This window comes from Budorcas taxicolor, chromosome 13, assembly GCF_023091745.1.
Source record: "Budorcas taxicolor isolate Tak-1 chromosome 13, Takin1.1, whole genome shotgun sequence".
Lineage (NCBI taxonomy): Eukaryota > Metazoa > Chordata > Mammalia > Artiodactyla > Bovidae > Budorcas > Budorcas taxicolor.
Window position 1 is genome coordinate 50,992,855 of NC_068922.1, and position 24,303 is coordinate 51,017,157.

The following is a 24,303-nucleotide window of genomic DNA, read 5'->3' on the forward strand; positions in this document are numbered from 1 at the left end:
ATTCTTAGAATATCAATAAGGATGTAGAAAAACTCAACAACACTATCAACTAAAAGGACATAATTGTCATATGAAGAATACTGCAATTGTAAAACAACTATACTCCAATAAAAATTAATTTTAAAAAGAATATCACAACCAGTAATAAGAGCACACACATTCTTTTCAAGAATTCATAAGATAAACCATAACCTGAGCCATAAAACAAACCTCAACTAATTTAAACTAACTGAAATCACACATACAAAGTATAACAAAAGGATAGATACATAGATCAATGGAACAGAATAGAAGAAAACCCACAAACATATCACACACAAATATGCCCAATTGATTTCTTACAAAAAATTGTTTCTTGCAAAAACAATTTAACAGAAGGAGGATAGCCTTCTCCACAAATGGTGCTATAACAACTGGATATCCAAAGGCAAAAAAAACCCCAAAACTTTCAATTTAAAAATCACGTATTACACAAGAATTAAGTCAAAATGAGTCATGAGTCATGGACTTGAATGCATAATTAAATCTTTAGGAAAAAATTTGGGAGAAAGCCTTTAGGATCTAAGATTAGGTATAGAGTTCTTAAATTTGACATCAAAAGAACAATCCATAAAAGAAAATTTTCGATAAATTGGACTTAATAAAAATTTAGAAATTTTGCTCTATGAAAGGCCCTTTAAGAGGACGAAAAGAAAAACCACAAACTAGGAGAAAGTACTTTCAAATCAGATGTCCAACAAAAGACTAGTATCTCGACTATATAAAGAACTTTCAAAACTCAACAGTTTAAGAAACATGCACACCAAAAACAAAGGAAACAAAACAAAAAACCCACAGAGAACAACTCAATTAGAAAATGAACAAAAGATCTGACCTAACATTTCACCACAGAAGATATACAGATAATAAATAAGTAAATGAAAAAAAATCCAATATCATTAGCCATTAGGAAAATGCAAAGTAAAAAACAATGAGATAGCACTACACACCTACCAGAATGGCTAAAATTAAAAGTTGTGACAACACCAGATGCGGACAAGAATACAAAGCAACCTGAATCATTCATACATTGATGGTAGAAATGTAAAATTATACAGCTGCTTGGAAAACAATTTGGTAACTTCCATATGACTCAGCAGCTGCATTCCTGGGCATTTATCCCAGAGAAATTACATTCACACAAAAAACCTGTAAACAAACTATTCTATAATTTTGACTACTTGTAATAGTCAAAACTAGAAACAATTTGAAAGTCCTTCAAGAGGTGAACTAACACCCCCAAAAGATGTCTTTTTCACTATAGGGGACTGGAATGCAAAAGTAGGAAGTCAAGAAACACCTGGAGTAGCAGGCAAATTTGGCCTTGGAGTACAGAATAAAGCAGGGCAAGGGCTAATAAGAGTTTTGCCAAGAGAACGCACTGGTCATAGCAAATACCCTCTTCCAACAACACAAGAGAAGACTCTACACGTGGACATCACCAGATGGTCAACACCAAAATCAGATTGATTATATTCTTTGCAGCCAAAGATGGAGAAACTATATACAGTCCAGAAAAACAAGACTGGGAGCTGACTGTGGTTCAGATCATGAACTCCTTATTGCCAAATTCAGACTGAAATTAAAGAAACTGGGGAAAACCACTAGACCATTCAGGTGTGAACTAAATCAAATCCCTTATAGACTATACAGTGGAAGTGAGAAATAGATTTAAGGGACTAGATCTGATGAACAGAGTGCCTGATGAACTATGGACAGAGGTTCGTGACATTGTACAGGAGAGAGGGATCAAGACCACCCCCAAGAAAAAGATATGCAAAAAAGCAAATTGGCTGTCTGAGGAGGCCTTACAAATAGCTGTGAAAAGAAGGGAAATGAAAAGCAAAGGAGAAAAGGAAAGATATACCCATTTGAATGCAGAGTTCCAAAGAATAGCAAGGAGAGATTAAAAAGCCTTCCTCAGTAATCAGTGCAAAGAAATAGAGGAAAACAATAGAATGGAAAAGACTAGAGATCTCTTTAAGAAAATTAGAGATACCAAGGGAACATTTCATGCAAAGATGGGCTCAATTAAAGGACAGAAATGGTAGGGACCTCACAGAAGCAGAAGATATTAAGAAGAGGTGGCAAGAATACACAGAAGAACTGTACAAAAATATCTTCACAACCAAGATAATCACGATGGTGTGATCACTCACCTAGAGCCAGACATTCTGGAATGTGAAGTCAAGTGGGCCTTAGGGAGCATCGCTACAAACGAAGCTACTGGAGGTAATGGTTGAGCGATTTAAAATCCTGAAAGATGATACTGTGAAAGTGCTGCACTCAATATGCCAGCAAATGTGGAAAACTCAGCAGTGGCCACAGGACTGGAAAAGGTCAGTTTTCATTCCAATCCCAAAGAAAGGCAATGCCAAAGAATGCTCAAACTATGGCACAACTGCACTCATTTCACATGCTAGTAAAGTGATGCTTAAAATCCTCAAGCCAGGCTTCAGCAATACGTGAACCGTGAACTTCCAGATGTTCAAGCTGGCTTTAGAAAAAGCAGAGGAACCAGAGATAAAATTGCCAACATCCACTGGATCATCAAAAAAGCAAGGGAGTTCCAGAAAAACATCTACTTCTGCTTTATTGATTATGCTAAAGCCTTTGACTGTGTGGATCACAATAAACTGTGGAAAATTCTGAAAGAGATGGGAATACCAGACCACCAGACCTGCCTCTTGAGAAACCTGTATGCAGATCAGGAAGCAACAGTTAGAACTGGACATGGAACAACAAACTGGTTCCAAATAGGAAACGAGTACGTCAAGGCTGTATATTGTCACCCTGCTTATTTAACTTATATGCAGAGTACATCATGAGAAACGCTGGACTGGAAGAAACACAAGCTGAATCAAGATTGCTGAGAGAAATATCAATAACCTCAGATATGCAGATGACACCCCCCTATGGCAGAAAGTGAAGAAGAAATAAAGAGCCTCTTGATGAAAGTGAAAAAGGAGAGTGAAAAAGTTGGCTTAAAGCTCAACATTCAGAAAATTAAAATCATAGCATCTGGTCCCATACTTCATGGCAAATAGATGCGGAAACAGTGGAAACAGTGGCTGACTTTATTTTGGGGGGCTCCAAAATCACTGCAGATGGTGATTGCAACCATGAAATTAAAAGACGCTTACTCCTTGGAAGGAAAGTTATGATCAACCTAGACAGCATATTAAAAAGCATTGACATTACTTTGTCAACAAAGGTCCATCTAGCCAAGGCTATGGTTTTTCCGGTGATCATGTATGGATGTGAGAGCTGGACTATAAAGAAAGCTAAGCACTGAAGAATTGATGCTTCTGGACTATTGTGTTGGAGAAGACTCCTGAGAGTCCCTTGGACTGCAAGGTGATCCAACCAGTCCATTCTGAAGGAGATCAGGCCTGGGTGTTCATTGGAAGGATTGATGTTGAAGCTGAAACTCCAATACTTTGGCCACCTGATGCAAAGAGCTGACTCATTTGAAAAGACCCTGATGTTGGGAAAGATTGAGGGCAGGAGGAGAAAGGGACGACAGAGGATGAAATGGTTGGATGGCATCACCAACTCAATGGACATGGGTTTGGGTGGACTGTGGGAGTTGGTGATGGACAGGGAGGCCTGGCGTGCTGTGGTTCATGGGGTTGCAAAGAGTCGGACATGACTGAGCAACTGAACTGAACCGAACTGAGTCTGTATTTGTTAATCTCCAATTCCAAATTTATCCCTCCCCATCTTTTCCCCTTCGGTAACCATAAGTTAATTTTCGATGTCTGTGAGTCTATTTCTATTTTATCAAAAAAAGTTTGTGTCACTTTTTTAGATTCCATATATGAGTAATATCATATATTTCTCTTTTTCTGTATGAGTCATTTCACTTAGTATAATTACTAAGTGAATTACTTAGTCATTTCACTTACCTAATCTCTAGGTTCATTGATGCTGCAAATGGCTTAGCCTTTTTATAGTAATATTCCATTGTAAATATATATCTATTTATTTGTCAATAGACTTGTTGGTTGCTTTCATGTCTAGGAGACTGTACACAGTGCTGCTATGTACATTGGGGTACATGTATCTTTTTAATTAGGTTTTTATTTTTTCTGGATATATGCCCAGAAGTGGGATTGCTGGATCATATAGGAACTCTATTTTTAGATTTTTAAGAAAACTCTATACCGTTCTCCCTAGTGGCTGCATCAATGTACATTCCCACCAGCAGACTAAGAGAGTTCTCTTTTCTTGGCACTCTTGCCACCATTTATTATTTGTAGATTTAAAAAAAAAAAAACCATTAAATTTTATTAATGTTTTATTTTTCTTTCTTTCTTTTTTTTGGCTGTGCAGGATCTTTGTTGCTGCACAAGCTTTGCTCTAGTTGTGGCAAGCAGGGGCTACTCTGCTGTGCATGGGCTTCTCATTGAGATGCCTTTTCTTGTTGTGAAGCACAAGCTCTAGAGCACATGAGCTTCAGTAGTTGTGGCACATGGGCTTGGTTGTTGTAGCTCCCAGGCTCTAGAGCACAGGCTCAGTATTTGTGGCCCGTGGACCTAGTTGTCACATGGCATGTGGGATCTTCCCAGACCACAAATCAAACCCCTGTTTCCAGCATTGGCTGGAGAATTCTTTATCACTGAGTCACCAAGGAAGCCCTATTATTTGTAGATTTTTGCTAATGGTCATTCTGACGGGTGTAGATTATACTTCATTGTAGTTTTGATTTACATTTCTCTAATAATTAGTGATGCATTTAATTGCATTTCTCTAATAATTAGTGATGTTGAGCATCTTTTCAGATGTCTGTAGGCCATCTTTAGGGCTTCTTTGTAGAAATGTCTATTTAGGTTTTCTGTCCATCTTTTGATTGGGTTGCTTGTTTGTTTTTATATTGAGGTGTAGGACCTGTTTGCATGTTTTAGAAATTAATCCCTTGTAAGTCACATTATTTGCAAATATTTTCTCCCATTCAGGAGATGTCTTTTCATATTATGGTTTCCTTTGCTGTGAAAAACCTTTTAAGTTTAATTAGGTCCCATTTGTTTATTTTTGTTTCCATTACTCTGGGAGATAGATGTAAAAAAAAATTGCTACAATTTATATCCAAGAATATTCTGCCTATGTTTTTCTCTAGCAGTTATAGAGCATCTGGTCTTGCTTTCAGGCTTCCCTAGTGGCTCAGGTGGTAAAGAATCTGACTGTGATGTGGGAGACCTGGGTTCAGTCCTTGGGTTGGGAAGATCTCCTGGAGGAGGGCATGCAACTCACTCTAGTATTCTTGCCTGGAGAATCCCCACGGACAGAGGAGCCTGGCAGGCTACAGTCCATGGGGTCACAAAGAGTCAAATATGACTGAGCAACTAAGCACAGCACAGCACAGCTTAGGGTTTTCTGGGTGGTGGCTCAGTGGTAATGAATCCACCTGCCAATGTAGGAGACATGGGTTCAATACCTGAGTGAGGAAGACCCCATGGAGAAGGAAACGGCAACCCTCTCTAGTATTCTTGCCTGGGAAATCCCCTAGACAGAGAAAACTGACAGGCTACAGTCCATGGGGTTGCAAAAGAGTCAGACACAACTTAGTGAATAAACAAAGGCAATAACATCAGGGTTTTCTATGTATACTATCATGTCATCTGTCAACAGTGACAGTTTTACTTCTTCCTTTCCAATCTAGATTACTTGATTTCTTCTTTCTGATTGTTGTGGCCACGGTTTCCAATAGAATGTTGAATAAAATGGTGACAGTGGGCATCCTAGTCTTGTTTCTGATTCTAAAAGAAATGCTTTCAGCTTTTTACCATTGAATATGATGTTAGCTGTGGGCTTGCCATATATAGCTTTTATTTCACTGAGGTATGTTCCCTCTGTGGGTTTTCCAGGTGGTGCTAGTGGTAAAGAACCCACCTGCCAGTGCAGGCAGCACAAGAGACACACACTCGATCCCTGGGTCAGGAAGATCCCCTGGAGGAGATCATGGCAACCCACTCCAGTATTCCTCCCTGGAGAATCCCACGGACAAAGGAGCCTGGTGGGCTACAGTCCAAAGCGTCCTGAAGAGTTGGACACAACGGAAGCGACTTAATATGCAGGCACACACCATGAAGTTTATATACAGCAATCTATACTTATATATGATTATTTTCAGTTGCTGATCTCTTAAGTCAATGCATTTTAAACAATTTTGTTTTTTTATACCCAATCTGCTTCCCCCCATATTTACTGTTTTAGCATCATATTTTACATCATGTTGTTTTGTATATCCCTTAACTAGTTATTGTAGCTATTAGATGATTTTACTCCTTTTGCCTTTTAACCTTCCTACTTGCTTTATAAATGGTTAATTTACTACCTTTACTGTATATTTGCCTTTACCAAGTTTTTACTGATTTTTCCATCATAAATTCTATATTTCTAGCTGCAATCTTTTCTTTTTCACTTACAGAAGTCCCTTTAACATTTCTGGTGAAGCCAGTTTACTGATGCTAAACTCTTATATCTTTTGCTTGTCTGTAAAAATTTTGATCTCTCCAGAAAATCTGAATGAAAGCCTTGCCTGGTAGAATATTCTTGGTTATAGGTGTTTTCCTTTCATTACTTTAAATATATAGTGTCACTCCCTTCTGGCCTGCAGGGTTTCTACCGAAAAGTCAGCTGATAGCCTTGTTTGTTGTTGTTGTTCAGTTGCTAAGTAATGTCCGACTCTCTGTGACCCCACGGACTGCAGCATGCCAGGCATTCCTGTCCCTCACTATCTTCTTGCCCAAGTTTGCAAAGTTCATGTCCATTAAGTCGCTGATGTTGTCAAACCATCTAACCATCTCATTCTCTGCCACCCTATTCTCCTTTTGCTTTCAGTCTTTCCCAGGATAAGAGCCTTTTCCAATGAGTTGGCTGTTCACATCAGGTGGCCAAAGTATTGGAGCTTCCACATCAGTCCCTCCAATGAGTACTCAAGGATGATCTCCTGTAGGATTGACTGGTTGGATCACCTTACTGTCCAAGGGACTCTCAAGAGTCTTCTACAGCACCACAATTCAGAAGCATCAATTCTTTGACACTCAGCCTTCTTTATGGTCCAGCTCTCACATCCACACATGATTACTAGAAAGAACATAGCTTTGACTATATGGACCTTTGTCAGCAAAGTGATGTTTCTACTTTTCAATACACTGTCTAGGTTTGTCACAGCTTTCCTTCCAAGAAGCAAGTAACTTCTAATTGCATGGCTGCAGTCACCATCCACAGCGATTTTGGAGCCCAAGAAGAGAAAATCTGTCACTTCTTCCACTTTTTCCCCTTCTATTTGCCATGAAGTGTTGAGTCCAGATGTCATGATCCTAGCTTTATGAATGTTGAGTTTCAAATCAGTTTTTTCCCTCTCCTCTTTCACACTCATCAAGAGGCTCTTTAGTTCCTCTTTGCTTTCTACCATTAGAGTGATAACATCTGCATATCTGAGGCTGTTGATATTTCTCCTAGCAATCTTGATTCCAGCTTGTAACTCATCCAGCCCAGCATTTCACATGATGTACTCTGCATATAAGGTAAATAAACAAGGTGACAGTGTCCTCCTTTCCCAGTTTTGAACCAGTCAGTTGTTCCACAGAAGGTTCTGACTCACTTCTGGACCTATGTACAGGTTTCTCAGCAGACAGGTAAGATGGTCTGGTATTCCCATGTGTTTTAGAATTTTCCAGTTTGTTGTGATCCACACAATCTTCTCCTGCAAGAACACCAAAATTGCAACTAGATGCAACCATTGGCAGGAGAATGTTGAGACCCACCAAAAAAGGGTACCCCACATCCAAGGGCAAAGGAGTAGCTGCAACAGGACAGTAGGAGAGGTGCAATCCCATTTAAAATCAAACCTCATACCCACCAGAGATGCTTGAAGGGCACAAACAAAACCTTGCGTGCCCCAGGACCTAGGAATAGGAACAGTGAACCCCACAAGAAAATGAGCCAGACCTGCCTTTGGGTGTTTGAGTCTCCTGTGGAATGATGGGTCAGATGGCCTGCCACGGGGACAAGGTCTCTGGCAGCAGCTCCTGGGAGGCACAGCTTGTGGTGCAAATCCCGCTAGAGGATGTCACCATTAATCCCACCATAGAACCACCAGGTGGGCAATCCACAAACTGGAGAACAATTACACCAAAAAAGATCTCACACTGTTGCAAAAGTTCTAGGCCCCACACCAGACTTCCCAACCTGGGGATCCAGCAAAGGGATTGAGAATCCCCAGGGAACCTGACTTAGAAAGTCAGCAGGATTTGATTACAGTACTTCCACAGGACTGGGGGAAAATAATTTCTTGAAGGGCAGAAACAAAATCTTGTGCACCCCAGGACCCAGGAGGAAACAGCAGTGACCCCACAAGAGACTGACCCAGACTTGCCTGTGAGCGTTTGGGAGTCTCTGGGGGAGGTGTGGATTGACAGTGGCCTGCCAAGGGGTCAAGGACACTGATAGCAGCAGTCCCAGGAGGTGTGGTGTGCTGGCATAACTCCTTTTGGAGGAGGTCACCATTACTCCTACTATAGGAGGGAACATAGCCCCACCCATAAGCAGAAAATGGGATTAAAGATTTACTGAGCATGGTCTTGCCCACCAGAGCAAGACTCAGTTATCCTCACAGCCAGTCCCTCCCATCAGGAAGCTTGCACAAGCCTCTTATCCTCATCCATCAGACAGAATAAAAACCAGAATCACAGAAAACTAACCAAAATGATCACAAGGATCACAGTTTTGTGTAATTTAATGAAACTATGAGCCATGGTGTGTAGGGCCACCCAAGACAGACGGCTCACTGTGGAGAGTTCAGACAAAACGTGGTCCACTGGAGAGTTCAGTTCAGTCGCTCAGTTGTGTCTGACTCTTTGCGACCCCATGGACTGCAACACACCAGGCCTCCCTGTCCATCAAAAACTCCTGGAGTTTATCCAAACCCATGTCCACTGAGTTGGTGATGCCATCCAACCATCTCATCCTCTGTCATCCCTTTCTCCTCACACCTTCATCTTTCCCAGCATCAGGGTCTTTTCAAATGAGTCAGCTCTTTGCATCAGGTGGCCAAAGTATTGGAGTTTCAGCTTCAACATCAATCCTTCCAATGAACGCCCAGGCCTGATCTCCTTTAGGATGGACTGGTTGGATCTCCTTGCAGTCCAAGGGACTCTCAAGAGTCTTCTCCAACACCACAGTTCAGAAGCATCAATTCTTCAGCACTCAGCTTTCTTTATAGTCCAACTCTCACATCCATACATGACTACTAGAAAAACGATAGCCTTAACTACATGGACCTTTGTTGGCAAAGTAATGTCTCTGCTTTTTAATATGCTGTCTAGGTTGGTCATAACTTTCTTTCCAAGGAGCAAGCATCTTCTAATTTCATGGCTGCAGTCACCATCTGCAGTGATTTTGGAGCCCTCCAAAAATAAAGTCAGCCACTGTTTCCACTGTTTCCTCATCTATTTGCCATGAAGTGACGGGACTGGATGCCACGATCTTAATTTTCTGAATGTTGAGATTTAAGCCAACTTTTTCACTCTCCTTTTTCACTTTCATCAAGAGGCTCTTTAGTTCTTCTTCTATTTCTCATCTGCATATCTGAGGTTGATATTTCTCCCAGCAATCTTGATTCCAGCTTGTGCTTCATCCAGCCCAGCATTTTTAATGATGTACTGCCAGGAGCCACCACGGGAGATCCCATCCATGACAAGGTCATGTGGAAGAGAACAGTTAAGCAAGGCTTCAGAACTCAACGGGCTCCCTAGGCTTTCTCAAGCATCTACCCCAAACCAGAATCTGTCTGTTTTACTATTTCATGACTTTCACCAACTCCTCTGACATTAACAGGGGTCTATTCCTGACCACCTTTCTCTGGAGAAAATTAACTTAGGGCTATAGCTAATAAGTCTTCTGGACATGAGAAGAATATTTCCAATCAAAACCCCTCTGTTAGCATTATAGCTTGCTTGGCAGGTATATTCAGACCCTTGCAGCTACGCATATGATTATTTACATCCTCCCAACTGTGAGAGGCATGGAAAGCCTAAAACATAGAGCCTTTCAAAGAGTTAAAATTTATTAGAGTAGTGTTAATGTAGGATTTCATTATTGGGCCAATGCTAGTTGCTAAGTTCCCATATCTCTTATCCACTCTGCACCTGGGAGTGCATTAGTTAACATAGTTGGAAAGTAAGAAAAACAAGTGTAGCCTTGAAATTAACCACATCAGACTTTTGAGCTAATTGGTTCTTTCTTGTAACTCACTGCACCTTTGCTTCCTGAGAAATGTAACTTGTTTAATAGTTTTGAGGCTGACATAGATTAGAAATATAAGAAAAAACATTTCAAGGGAAAAGAAGTTTTTTGGTTGAACAGCCTTTATCAAAAGAGGGTCATAAAATGTTCACAGGCCTCCAAGGCCAGAAGATAATGTACACAATATTGTTTACGGGAAAGGTTTGCATAAAAAATCCTGGTTTCGATAAAGACAAAACAGATATAATGTTTGGGCTAACTCTGTATGACTTGCATCTTTCATTTCCCTCTATGTACAAGTAAAAGTATAAAAGACCCTTTTAAAAATAAAAGAAGGGCCCTCGCTTGAAGAAGCTTGGTCACCCCGTGTTTTTCTTTTTTCTCTTTTTTTCTCTCTTACTTTCTTTTTCAGGCTGATCTCTTGGGGCATAGAGGCTCCCTGCGTTCACTTATCTGCCCGGGTTTCTAAGACCTGAACGGGAAGACGTTCTGCATCTTATACTCCCTCAGGAGACCGGGAAGGCACCTGTGGCCTCCGTGCAAACTTCAGGGCAAACTTCTTCTCTCGAAGTTTTATTGGCTTTCTATATAAACCAAGGAATATCAGCCTCTTTCTCTCCTCTATTTTCTCATCTATAATATTCTTTCCTTATCTCTCTCTGAATCAATCGCTGACGCCGTTTTTCCTTCAGGTTCCCCTGGATCCTGCGGGGGCTGGACCCCGGCAATGTACTCTGCATCGTGAGATGCATCATAAGTTAAATAAACAGGGAGACAATATACAGCCTTGATGTACTCCTTATCCTTCTTGGAACCAGTCTGTTGCTCCATGTCCAGTTCTAACTGTTGCTTCCTGACCTGCATATAGGTTTCTCAAGAGGCAGGTCAGGTGGTCTGATATTCCCATCTCTTTCAGAATTTTCCACAGTTTATTGTGATCCACACAGTCAAAGGCTTTGGCATAGTCAATAAAGCAGAAATAGATGTTTTTCTGGAACTCTCTTGCTTTTTTGATGATCCAGCAGATGTTGGTAATTTGATCTCTGGCTCCTCTGCCTTTTCTAAACGCAGCTTGAACATCTGGAAGTTCACAATTCACGTACTGCTGAAGCATGGCTTGGAGAATTTTGAGCAGTACTTTACTAGCATGTGAGATGAGTCCTATTGTGCCATAGTTTGAGCATTCTTTGGCATTGTTTTCTTTGGGATTGGAATGAAAACACCTTTTCTAGTCCTGTGGCCACTGCTGAGTTTTCCACATTTGCTGGCATATTGAGTGCAGCACTTTCACAGCAACATCTTTCAGGATTTGAAATAGCTCAACTGGAATTCCATTACCTCCAGTAGCTTTGTTTGTAGTGATGCTCCCTAAGGCCCACTTGACTTCACATTCCAGCATGTCTGGCTTTATGTCAGTGATCACAACACTGTGGTTATCTGGGTCACTAAGATCTTTTTTTGTATAGTTCTTCTGTGTATTCTTGCCACCTCTTCTTAATATCTTCTGCTTCTGTTAGGTCCATACTATTTCTGTCCATTACTGAGCCCATCTTTGCATGAAATGTTCCTTTGGTATCCCTAATTTTCTTGAAAAGATCTCTAATCTTTCCCATTCTATTGTTCTCTATTTCTTTGCACTGACCACTGAGGAAGGCTTTCTTATCTCTCCTTGCTATTCTTCGAACTCTGTATTCAAATGGATATATCTTTCCTTTTCTCCTTTGCTTTTTGCTTCTCTTTTTTTCACAGCTATTTGTAAGGCCTCCTCAGACAGCCATTTTGCTCTTTTGCATTTTTTTTCTTGGGGATGGTCTTGATTCCTGTTTCCTGTACAGTATCATGAACCTCCATCCATAGTTCATCAGGCACTGTATCAGATCTAGTCCCTTAAATCTATTTCTCACTTCCACTGTATAATTGTAAGGGATTTGATTTAGGTCATAGCTGAAAGGTCTAGCAGTTTTCCCTACTTTTTTCAATTTCAGTCTGAATTTGGCAATGAGGAGTTCATGATCTGAACCACAGTCAGCTCCCAGTCTTGTTTTTGCTGACTGTCTAGAACTTCTCCGTCTTTGACTGCAAAGACTATAATCAATCGGATTTGAGTGTTGACCATCTGGTGATGCCCATGTGTAGAGTCTTCTCTGTGTTGTTGGAAGAGGGTGTTTGCTATGACCAGTGCATTCTCTTGGCAGAACTCTATTAGCCTTTGCCCTGCTTTATTCTGTACTCCAAGGCCAAATTTGCCTGCTACTCCAGGTGTTTCTTGACTTCCTACTTTTTCATTCCAGTCCTCTATAATGAAAAGGACATCTTTTTGGGATTTAGTTCTAAAAGGTTTTGTAGGTCTTCATAGAACCATTCAACTTCAGCTTCTTCAGCATTACTGGTTAGGGCATAGACTTGGATTATCATGATATTGAATGGTTTGCCTTGGAAAGGAACAGAGATCATTCTGTCGTTTTTGAGATTGCATCCAATACTGAATTTCGGACTCTTTGTTGACTATGAGGGCTACTCCATTTCTTCTAAGGGATTCTTGCCCACAGTAGTAGATATAATGGTCATCTGAGTTAAATTCAATCATTCCAGTCCATTTAAGTTCACTGATTCCTAAAATGTCGACGTTCACTCTTGCCATCTCCTGTTTGACCACTTTCAATTTACCTTGATTCATGGACATGACATTCCAGGTTCCTATGCAATTTTGCTCTTTACAGCATTGGACCTTGCTTCCATCACCAGTCACATCCACAACTGGGTGTTGTTTTTGCTTTGGCTTCATCTCTTCATTCTTTCTGGAGTTATTCTCCACTGATCTCCAGTAGCATATCTGACACCAACCGACCTGGGGAGTTCATTTTTCAGTGTCATATCTTTTTGTCTTTTCATACTGTTCATGGGGTTCTCAAGGCAAGAATACTGAAGTGGTTTGCCATTCCCTTCTCCAGTGGACCACATTTTGTCAGAACTCTCCACCATGACCTGTCCATCTTGGGTGGCCCTACACGGCATGGCTCATAGTTTCATTGAGTTAGACAAGGCTGTGGTCCATGTGATTAGATTGGTTAGTTTCTGTGACTGTGGTTTTCAGTCTGTCTGCCCTCTCATGGAGAAGGATAAGAGGCTTATGGGAATGGAAAACCACATCCGCATTCTTGCCTTGAGAACCCCATGAACAGTATGAAAAGGCAGAAGGGTATGACCCTGAAAGATGAGCCCACCCACCCCAGGTCAGTAAGTGTCCAATATGCTACTGGAGAAGAACAGAGAAATAGCTCCAGAAAGAATGAAAAGGGTGAGCCAAAGCTGAAACGACACCCAATTTTGGATGTGCCTGGTGGTGAAAATAAAGTCCAATGCTGTAAAGAATAATATTGCATAGGAACCTAGAATGTTAGGTCCATGAACCAAGGTAAATTGGAAGTGGTCAAACAAGAGATGGCAAAAGTGAACACCAACATTTTCAGAATCAGTGAACTAAAATGGATGGGAATGGGTGAATTTAATCCAGATGACCATTATATCTATTACCATGGGCAAGAATCCCTTAGAAGAAATGGAGTAGCCCTCACAGTCAATGAAAGAGTCCAAAATGAAGTACTTGGGTGCAATCTCAAAAACAACAGAATGATGTGGGTTCATTTCCAAGGAAACCATTCAATATCACAATAATCCAAGTCTATGCCCCAAACACTAATGCCAAAGGAGCTGTAATTGAATGGTTCTGTGAAGACCTATAAGACCTTCTAGAACTAACACCAAAAAAAAAAGTCCTTTTCATTTAGGGCGCTGGAATGCAAACATAGAAAGTCAAGAGATACCTGGAATAACAGGCAAGTTTGGCCTTGGAGTACCAAACGAGGCAGGGCAAAAGCTAACAGAGTTTTGCCAAGAGACTACACTGGTCATAGCAAACATCCTTTTCCAACAACACAAGAGACAACTCGACACATGGACGTCACCAGACGGTCAATATCGAAATCAGATTGATTAAATTCTGTGCAGCTGAACATTAAGAAGCTCTATATCTATATCTATACTATACTCAATATCCTGTGGTAAGCTGTAATTGATATGTAGCAAATATATATATGTGTGTGTGTATACATATATATATATATGTATACACACACACACATATAACTGAGTCTGTTTGCTGTACAGCAAAAACAACACCAGGATTAGGTTGATCCTGTTTGGAACTCTCTGTACTTCTTGATCCTGCGTGTCTATTTTCTTTTCCTGGTTAGGGAAGCTTTCAACTATTATGTCTTCAAATATGATCTGTGACCCTTCCTCTATCTCTTCTCCTTCTGAGATCTCTATAAAGTGAATATTAGTATGTTTGATGTCGTTTGAGAGGTCCCTTAAACTGTCCTCACTTCTTTTTATTCTTTTTTGTATTCAGTTTGAAATGATTTCCACTACTGTGTTTTCAGTTCACTGATCCATTCCTCTGTATCATCTAATTTACTGTTGCTTCCTTTTAGTTATTTTTTTATTTCAGTTATTGTATTTAGTTCTATTCAGTTCTTTTTTATATTTTCTAACTCTCAGTTTAAAAATTCTGTTTATCAAAGGGAACACTCCTACACCATTGGTGGGAATGTAAGTTGAGATAGCCACTGTGGAAAACAGTATGGAGTTTGCTCAGAAAACTAAAAATAGAATAACCACATGATCCAGCAACTCCACTCCTGGGCATACATCTGGACAAAACCATAATTCAAAAAGATACATGCATCCCGATGTTCAGAGCAACATTATTCACAGTATCCAAAGACATGGAAACAACCTAAATGTTCATCAACAGATGAATGGATAAAAATGTGGCATATGTATATATATATATACACACACACACAATAGAATTTACTTAACCATAAAAAACAACAAATTAGTGCCATTTGTAGCAACACAGATGCAACTAAGGATTATCATACTAAATGAAGTAAGTCAAAAGGACAAATATGACATGATATCACTTATATGTGCAATATGAAATATGACACAAATGAACCTATCTATGAGACAGAGGACAAAATCAGCAACACGGAATAGACTGGTGCTTTTCAGGGGCAATGGAGTCTGAAGAGTGTCAGAGAAGGAGTTTGGAATTAGCAGATGCAAACTATTATACAGAGAATGGATAAACAACAGGGTCCTACCCTATAGCACAGGGAACTATATTCAATATTCCATGATAAGCCATAATTTATATAGAGAGAACATATAGAAATATGTATATATATATAACTGAGTTTGTTTATTATTGTACAGCAGTAGTTAACACACTGTAGTTCAACTATACTTTAATAAAAAGTAAATTTTAAAAAATTCTATCTCTTATTCAGTTTGTCTATTCTTCTCCCAAGTTCTTTGAGCATTTTTACAAACATTACCTTGAACTCTTTATCCAGTAGATTGCTTATCTCCACATCACTTAGTTCTTCTTCTGGGGTTTTATCTTCTTCCTTCATTTGGAACTTATTTCTCTGTCTCCTAACTCCACCTAACTTGTTATTTTTATTTCCATGTGTTTGGTAAGTTAATTTTATTTTCCAGTCTTAAAGAAATGGCCTTTTGTAGGAGACGCCCTATGCCTCCCAGCAGGACACTCCTCTACTCACCAGATCTATACACTCCACGGGTGTTTCCTATGTGGGCTGTGTGGCCCTCCTGTTGTGGTAGGCTAACTACTTTGGGTCGTCTGGTACATGTGGCTGGTCCCTGGTCTGGTTGGTTGCCAGGCCCTACTTTGCACAGACTGCTGGCTGCTGGTGGGTGGGGCTGGGTCACAAAGTGACTGGCTACACAGCCCTGGTTCCCCAGGTTAGTGCTGGCCCACTGGTGAGTGAAACTGGGTTCCAGAGTCAAAGGCTGAGGGGGTAGGAGAAGTGGATCTAGTGTTGACATGTTGATGGGTGTTGTCCATTCCCAATACAGCTGGCTGTGGGGTCTGAGAGGTCTCACACTTAATGCTGACCCACTGGTTAGCGGGGCTGGATCCCAGGGCAGCTGGCTGAGGATTCCAAGGTGTCTTGGAGCTGGTATCAGCCTGTTAGTTGGTGTGTCTGGCACCCTGGAAGGGCTCCCTGTGGTAATGTCAGCCTGCTGATGGGCAGACAAGTCCCTGAGTCTCTGGCTACAGGCCCCTGTGTGTCCTGGAGTTGACCCCCTGGTGGACAGGGCTAGGTCCCAGCAACTAGCAGGGTAGCCCCAGAAGTCCATAACTAGTGCTGATGAACTGGTGGGCAGGGCTAGATCCTGGGCCCTCTAGGGCAGCTGTGTGTTCATGCTGGTAGGAGGGGCTGCGTCCCTATCTGACTAGCTTCTTAGCCTGAGGTTTCTCAGTTCATGTGCAAACCGCCTAGTGGACAAGGCTTTATCCAAGTGCTAATAAGCTAGAGGGAGGATTCCAAAATAATGCTTGCCACCACCAGAATCCTCATAGATGGCTGCTGTTTGGGGATGTGCTGTACTAAGCTTAGTTGCTCAGTCATGTCCGACTCTTTGCAACCCCATGTACTTCGGTCCCCCAGGCTCCCCTGTCCATGAGGATTCTCTAGGCAAGAATACTAGAGAGGGTTGCCATGCCCTCCTCCAGGGGATCTTCCCAACCCAGGGATCAAACCCAGGTTTCCCACATTGCAGGCAGATTCTTTACAGCCTGAGGCACCAGGGAAGCCCAAGAAAACTAGAGTGGGTAGCCTATCCCTTCTCCAGGAGAACTTCCCAACCCAGGATTCAAACTGGGGCCTCCTGCATTGCAGGTGGACTCTTTACCAACTGAGCTACCAGGGAAGGTTTAACCACCACCTAAACTGCTCAGAACTCCTTGAAACACCCATACCCCACCATTTGCATTTTGCCTAAAGAAACAGGTGTTGGGAGGCATGAGGGGAAAATAGAACCTTCTGTACCACTAAGCAGATAAGATCACGTATCAGTCAGTGAATCTTCAGCTAATGACACCAGAACAAAAACATTCACTGCTTCCCCAAACAGGATAAGAAACAATTCACTACTACAGATAGAAGAGTGAGATCCTGCTTTATATACTGTGAAAAGTGTGAGGACGGGTTCCACCTGTCCAGTCCCAAGGCGAGACTTTCTCCCTGACCCCAAAGGGCAGTTGGACTAGCTGACACCTCAACAATGTTTTAATATGAAAATTCAAACAGCAATTGACCATGGCCCCCACGCTTTAAGCTTTTTTTTTAAGCTTTCTCTTTCTGTATCCTTCCCTCCTAATTGTCATGAGGATAAAGGACAAGAAGCTGGAGCTTTACCCTTTACCTTACAGTCTGTTTGGGCTAGCAAATTCCTAGCTAAGCCTTCTGAACAAAACAGGTTTCTGAACATGGGGCAGGGTGAGGAAGGAGGGAAGGCAGAAGAACTCAGAAGGATTTTACCTCTGCTTTCCCCAGTAGACCCTCCCTGATCCACAAGGGAACATTATCACCAATAACCATTGCACACCCACTGTATGCCTGTCATCTGCTAGGTCTTCAAAAGACGTTCTTCTCATATTCTGTTTGGGGAAGAAAGTGTGCAAAGTAGGAACCCTCAGTGTGGCTGTTGCTGAGAAATAGGTACAGGGCACAGGTGGGGATTCCAAAAGAAAGTCTGTAACAAGGTGGGGCAGAAAGAAATATTACAAGGAAGAGTCAATTCTGGCCCCATGTTGGATCTGTTTCTTTAACTTTAACCTTTGCTTTTTACTGCTTCTGGTTATTTTGAGATATTTTCTCAGTCTGCTGGCTTTCTGAAAAAAGTCATAGTCCTTGCCTTAATACCTCATCTCTGATTCATTGGCCTACTGTGCAGCAAGCAGAGCAAGCTGGGACTCAGTGACGGAAAGACTTCATTTTTAAAAATAGTGACTTTACAGAATAACCATCATCAAAAGTCTACAAACAATAAATGCTGGAGAGGATATGGAGAAAGGGAATGCTCTTACACTGTTGGTGGGAATGTAAATTGATACAGCCACTATGGAAGATGGTATGGAGTTTCCTTAAAACACTAGGAATAAAACCACCAGATGACCCAGCAATCCCACTCCTAGGCATATACAGCATATACCCTGAGGAAACCAAAATTGAAAAAGACACATGTACCCCAATGTTCACTGCAGCACTATTTACAATAGCTAGAACATGGGAGCAACCTAGAGTCCATTGACAGATGAATGGATAAAGAAGTTGTGGTACATATACACAATGGAATCTTAGCCATAAAAGGAATGCATTTGAGTCAGTTCTAATGAGGTGGATGAACCTAGAACCTATTATACAGAGTGAAGTAAGTCAGAAAGAGAAAGATAAATATCGTATTCTAATGCATATATATGGAATCTAGAAAAATGGTACTGAAGAATTTATTTACAGGGCAGCAATGGAAAAACAGACATAGAGAATAGACTTATGGACATGGGGAGAGGGGAGGAGAGGGTGAAAAGTATAGAAAGAGTAACATGGAAACTTACATTACCTTATGTGAAATAGATAGCCAATAGGAATTTGCTGTATGGCTCAGGAAACTCAAACAGGCGCTCTGTATCAGCCTAGAGGGATGGGATGGGGAGGGAGATGGGAGGAGGTTCAAAAGGGAGGGGATATACCTGTATACCTGTGGCTGATTCATGTTGAGGTTTGACAGAAAACAACAAAAATTCTGTAAAACAATTATCCTTCAATTAAAAAAAAAAACAGTGACTTTTGATGTTGCTAGATAAGTTGCCTCTCTAATCAAGGGGACAGCAGGAACACAGGTACTGAAGGTGAAACACGCTGGTGCTGCTCTGGAAATGGCTAGAAAATAAGGGCTAAAGAGTCACTGAGGCAGGGAATGGGCAAATGTGCATATCATGAGAATTGACTTTCATGAGAATGGATTGAGATTTCAGCAATAGACTTGGACAGAGAGGAGGAGGCCTGATTTAGACACAGAGAGGTATCAACCAACTGGAGTTGTGAAGGCCCTCCTGGTAACTGCTCCAACTGAGCTAGGAAGGAAGAGAGAGAAAGGAAAAGGACTCCAAAGTTCTTGGTGTCAGTAGCTGGGGGATGGGTGTTGACAGGCATCCTTTCTTTTGCCACACTCTACCCAGCACATGCCTCCACCTATCTCTTACCTTGGGGGACTGTGACTATTTGGTAGCTTAGGATGTTTGCAGATTTTTGTCTTTACTTCCCCTCTTACCTTGGGCATTTTTGGTTTGCCAAAGCAGAAGGAACTTGACTTCAGGCTCTTTTCACAAGGACCTTTGCTTCCCAAAGCACCTGAGCTGTTTATGGTTTTTGTTGAGGTGACCTGGAGGATAAGAGAAGGAAGTGAAACAAGAAGGAGGCAGGACATAGCCTTTAAAAAATTGACATTGCCCAAGGACATGGTCCAAGATGGCTGATAAGCCAACTCCCATTATAACACATCAACAAGCTAAATAACACAACTCCTGGCACCCTGACAGTTTCAAGGCCAACCATAGGGTCAAAAGTAGGTAGCTGTCCCAATTTCTGGAAATCCTCATCCCTTCCCTAAAATATCTGGCCTTTTCATACTGTTCATGGGGTTCTCAAGGCAAGAATACTGAAGTGGTTTGCCATTCCCTTCTCCAGCAGACCAGCCACCTCATGCGAAGAGTTGACTCATTGGAAAAGACTCTGAGGCTGGGAGGGACTAGGGGCAGGAGGAGAAGGGGACGACTGAGGATGAGATGGCTGGATGGCATCACTGACTCGATGGATGTGAGTCTGAGTGAACTCCGGGAGTTGGTGATGGACAGGGAGGCCTGGCATGCTGCGATTCATGGGGTCGCAAAGAGTCGGACACGACTGAGTGACTGAACTGACCTGAACTGAACTGAAAATATCTGGAATACTCCTCCCAAACATTGTTGTTGTTTAGTCACTAAGTCCTGTCTCAGTTCAGTTCAGTTCAGTCGCTCAGTCGTGTCTGACTCTTGGTGACCCCATGATTGCAGCACACCAGGCTACCCTATCCATCACCAACTCTCAGAGCTTACTCAAACTCATGTCCATTGAGTCAGTGATGCCATCCAACCACCTCATCCTCTGTTGTCCCCTTCTCCTCCTGCCTTCAGTCTTTCCCAACATCAGGGTCTTAGTCCAGTGAGTCAGTTCTTCGCATCTGGTGGCCAAAGTATTGGAGTTTCAGCTTCAGCAACAGTCCTTCCAATGAATATTCAGGACTGATTTCTTTTAGGATGAACTGGTTGGATCTCCTTGCAGTCCAATGGACTCTCAAGAGTCTTCTCCAACACAACAGTTCGAAAGTTCAAAACTCTTCCAGTTGGTGGTGGCTTATTAGTTCCGTGTTCCTTACCAGGACCTCCTGTTGTGAAACAACTCATGCACATGGTTACTATGGTGCCTGGCCAGGGTGGGCAGTTTCAGTCAGTGTGCTTCCCCTAACAACTCCCCCCAAGAGGCTTGGTACTCAAGATACTTCTTGGGAATTTGATGGAGGTCTCTTTCTTCTGTAACTTTTTCCTGCTATGCATGGGCTAAGCCTGGCCTGCCTAGTAGAGTAGAAGTCTCTCTATCTTATCTAAGTCAAAGTATTCTGTGCCTGAAACCAGCATTTACCCTTGTAGGAACAGCAATTTAGCTTGAAACTGTTGGGCCCTGTAAGAGATGAAACAGACAGATGAAATAGGCCTCCTGTTTGGAGGCCTAACAAGATGGTCATCACTGGGCCCCAGAAACAGAAGGCAACATTTGAGGTGAGGGCTGCAGGGTGTGTGACTTTCTTCTAATGGTAGTGAGGCAACAGAGCAGCGCTCCAGGAATCTTGTGCTCAGCCTGAAGTTACCATCCTTCACCAGGTTGGGGGCCCCAGTTCTGCAGAAGAACTCAAAGACATTGTTATGCGTATTTCTTGAGCAGGAACCAGGACCCAGCATCAAGGCCATACCATCACTTGATTGCTCCTTCTTTATTTTTTGTTTCCCCTCCCTTCCATGATCAGCAACTGTTTGAATCTGCCCTTTGGGACTCAGGGAAGGTGAAGGAGGCTGAATGAAGCCTATATCCTACAAACAAGAAACGGGGAACAGAGAATGGATCTGTACTCCAGAGCCCCACGGAGTCCTGCTCAGTTTTAATTCGGAAAACTGGGCAACTATGACTCTGATAAATTCCTATCAAAATGGGGCACAGGACTGCCTCAGTTTGGAGAATAGACATGGAAATAGAAGTATTTCTGAGTTCCAAGTCTTAGATCCGAGTCTTGATGATTAAAATCTCAATACCTTGGTTTGCCATTTTGGTGTAACACACCCAATTAGAAGTAGTTAGAAAAGTGACAACTGGGATTTTAATAGACAATATAAATCTTATTTCTTTTCAGAAGAATTGGCCTGAAACCCAGTCCAACTGGCACTTCAGGGAAACTTGTAACCAGGTAGCCAGGTGTCTAGTTTTATAAAAAGTAAGGTTGCAGTTACTAGCTGCCAGCAGACATTGTTGTGAAAATGTTCGGCGGCATCCAAGCCTGACACAACTCAGAAAACTCAAGCTTTTAGCAGTAGAAGGACTAGTCTGAAATTGCATCCATAGTGTCACCTAGTTATTTCCTTGGATGTCTGAACCATAGCTACTCTATCTTGACTTTTTATTGTAATATTCTCCTTAACAGCCAATGCAGATGTCACCCTAAACGATGTCAGAGTTTCTCTAGGTATGAGAAGATATAAGAACTGGGACTCATAAAATCTTCTCCTGAAAAGATCTAACTATCTGAAGGCCTGTTCACAAGTTTTTCCCATAGCACAGAGTGCCTTATTACTGATTTTTACCCTGAATTCCTTTCAAGGGAATTGAAGGTCAGCAGCTGCAGTGGCCACGATTTAATCTTTGAAGAGGTAAATGGCAAGTGCCAATTTCCAGTTGGCAGGGTTCCTCCTTGGTCATAAACTTGACCATGATTTGGGGGTAGGGGGGCATTTCATGACCATTTCATACCACGGTGGTGAGAATGCTCATTTTCAGGTCTGACAAAGATTTTGCTGACAGGCCATTCAATGTGCTGTTACTGAACTAGCCCATAAAATTGTATCCAAAATTCTCTGGACCACCTGTCTTACTAGCCTTTCGGTCCAGGAAAACATTTCCTCTTACTGCTTCTTCCGGTATCTAGAGTTACACTGTTACCATCATTGATCTCATATGCAACTATGTATTATTTCATCAGAGACTCAGTCACACATCTGGCATGGTTGTTGCTGTTTAGTCGCTCGCTCAGTCCTGTCTGACTCTTTGCAGCCCCATGACTGTTGCCTGCCAGGCTCCTCTGTCCATTGGGTTCTCCAGACAAGAATACTGGAGTAGGTTGCCATTTCCTTCTCCAAGGTTTGCTCCTAGTGTGAAAGTGAAAATGTGAAAGTGCAGTCGCTCAGTTGTGTCTGACTTTTGGTGAATCCATGGACTGTACCTGCCAGGCTCCTCCATCCATGGGATTTTCCAGGCAAGATTACTGGAATGAGTTGCCATTTCCTTCTCCAATGGCAGTGTAAGAATCAGAAATTTTGTAAAACAGGCGAAATACAAATAACATAGCCAGCAGTATTAGTAAAGTCATAAGTAAGAATTAAGCTAAGAGCTTCCATTAGATGTAGCCCAGTAAGGAGGAGCCTGGAAGGCTGCAGCCCATGGGGTTGCTAAGGGTCGGACACGACTGAGCGATTTCACTTTCACCCATTGGAGAAGGAAATGGCAACCCACTCCAATGTTCTTGCCTGGAGAATCCCAGGGACGGGGGAGCCTCGTGGGCTGCCATCTATGGAGTCACAGAGTCAGACACGACTGAAGTGACTTAGCAGCAGCAGTATATCCCAGGTCATTTGACTTAGACTATTCTGTAATCTTTATCTTCTAGGGAAATTTTATATTGGCACTGTCTATAAGGCACAAAGCCCAGTTTTCTAGTGTTTTTAGACTGATTATCATTAGTATAATATAATTCTTTCCAACATAGAGGTGACTTTAAACCTAAATTGCCATAGCCTGGTGTTATCTATATAAATCCATCCCATAATTGAGGGAGATTTTTTCCTTTGCTGAAACTTTGCTTGTTGCTCTAATTGAGCTTTAGTAATAGAAGAAAACTCAAGTTCATGACCAGGGTCAGAGCAGGCTTTATTGGCCAGGTGAGGGGATCTCATCTAGTAATATCAATAGTGACCTATACATGACTATAACTTTCCTTTTAAAGTAAATGTCTTCAGGGCCAACCAATCTGAGCATTGGAGTAGAGAAATTCACCAAGGTAACCCAGAACCACACACAGGTAATTGGCCACAATCCCAACAACTGCATTGATTTCTAAAACTAGCATAGGATCATGCCTATGACAAAAAAAATTTGATTTATATGTAAAGGTCCAAGAAGTCGAGAAAACATTATAAATGATTATACAAATCAGGTCCAGCATCTTGGGCAAGCTGTTTATTTCTGATGTCTTTTTCTCGTCCTGGTGTAGCGCAGTTTCTCCTCTGATAAAAAGGTCCTTCCCTCCAGGTTGGAGACAGTCTCTTAAATTATGTCTTTTTCCAGTCCTGTTTGTGGGTTGTGAGGCATCTGATCTTTGTCCAAAGATAGGTTACTGAAATAAGCTTCAGAAACAAATTTAGGGTATCTTTTAATAATTCAATTAAATTTTAAATTAATATACCCTAACAGTAAAGAACTATCCAGGAAATGAATCTTAGTAGATACAGACCTTTATTAACAAACTGGGATTTAACATTCATTGAAACATCCTTTTCTCCCTAAAATCACCCTCATTTTTACCAAATATAACCAAATTTAAGACTAGTTCGTTTGTGAAATAGGTCTGGTCTCAATAAACTTGGCCTGAAGATATATATAACCATAACTGATCATAGAGTTTTTATTTTGCTGAAACTTTTATAGAGTCTCAGGCTGAATTTTTCAAACAAAACCTTTCAGGGATAGGAAAGTTTTGCCAAAGGCTTATCACAGA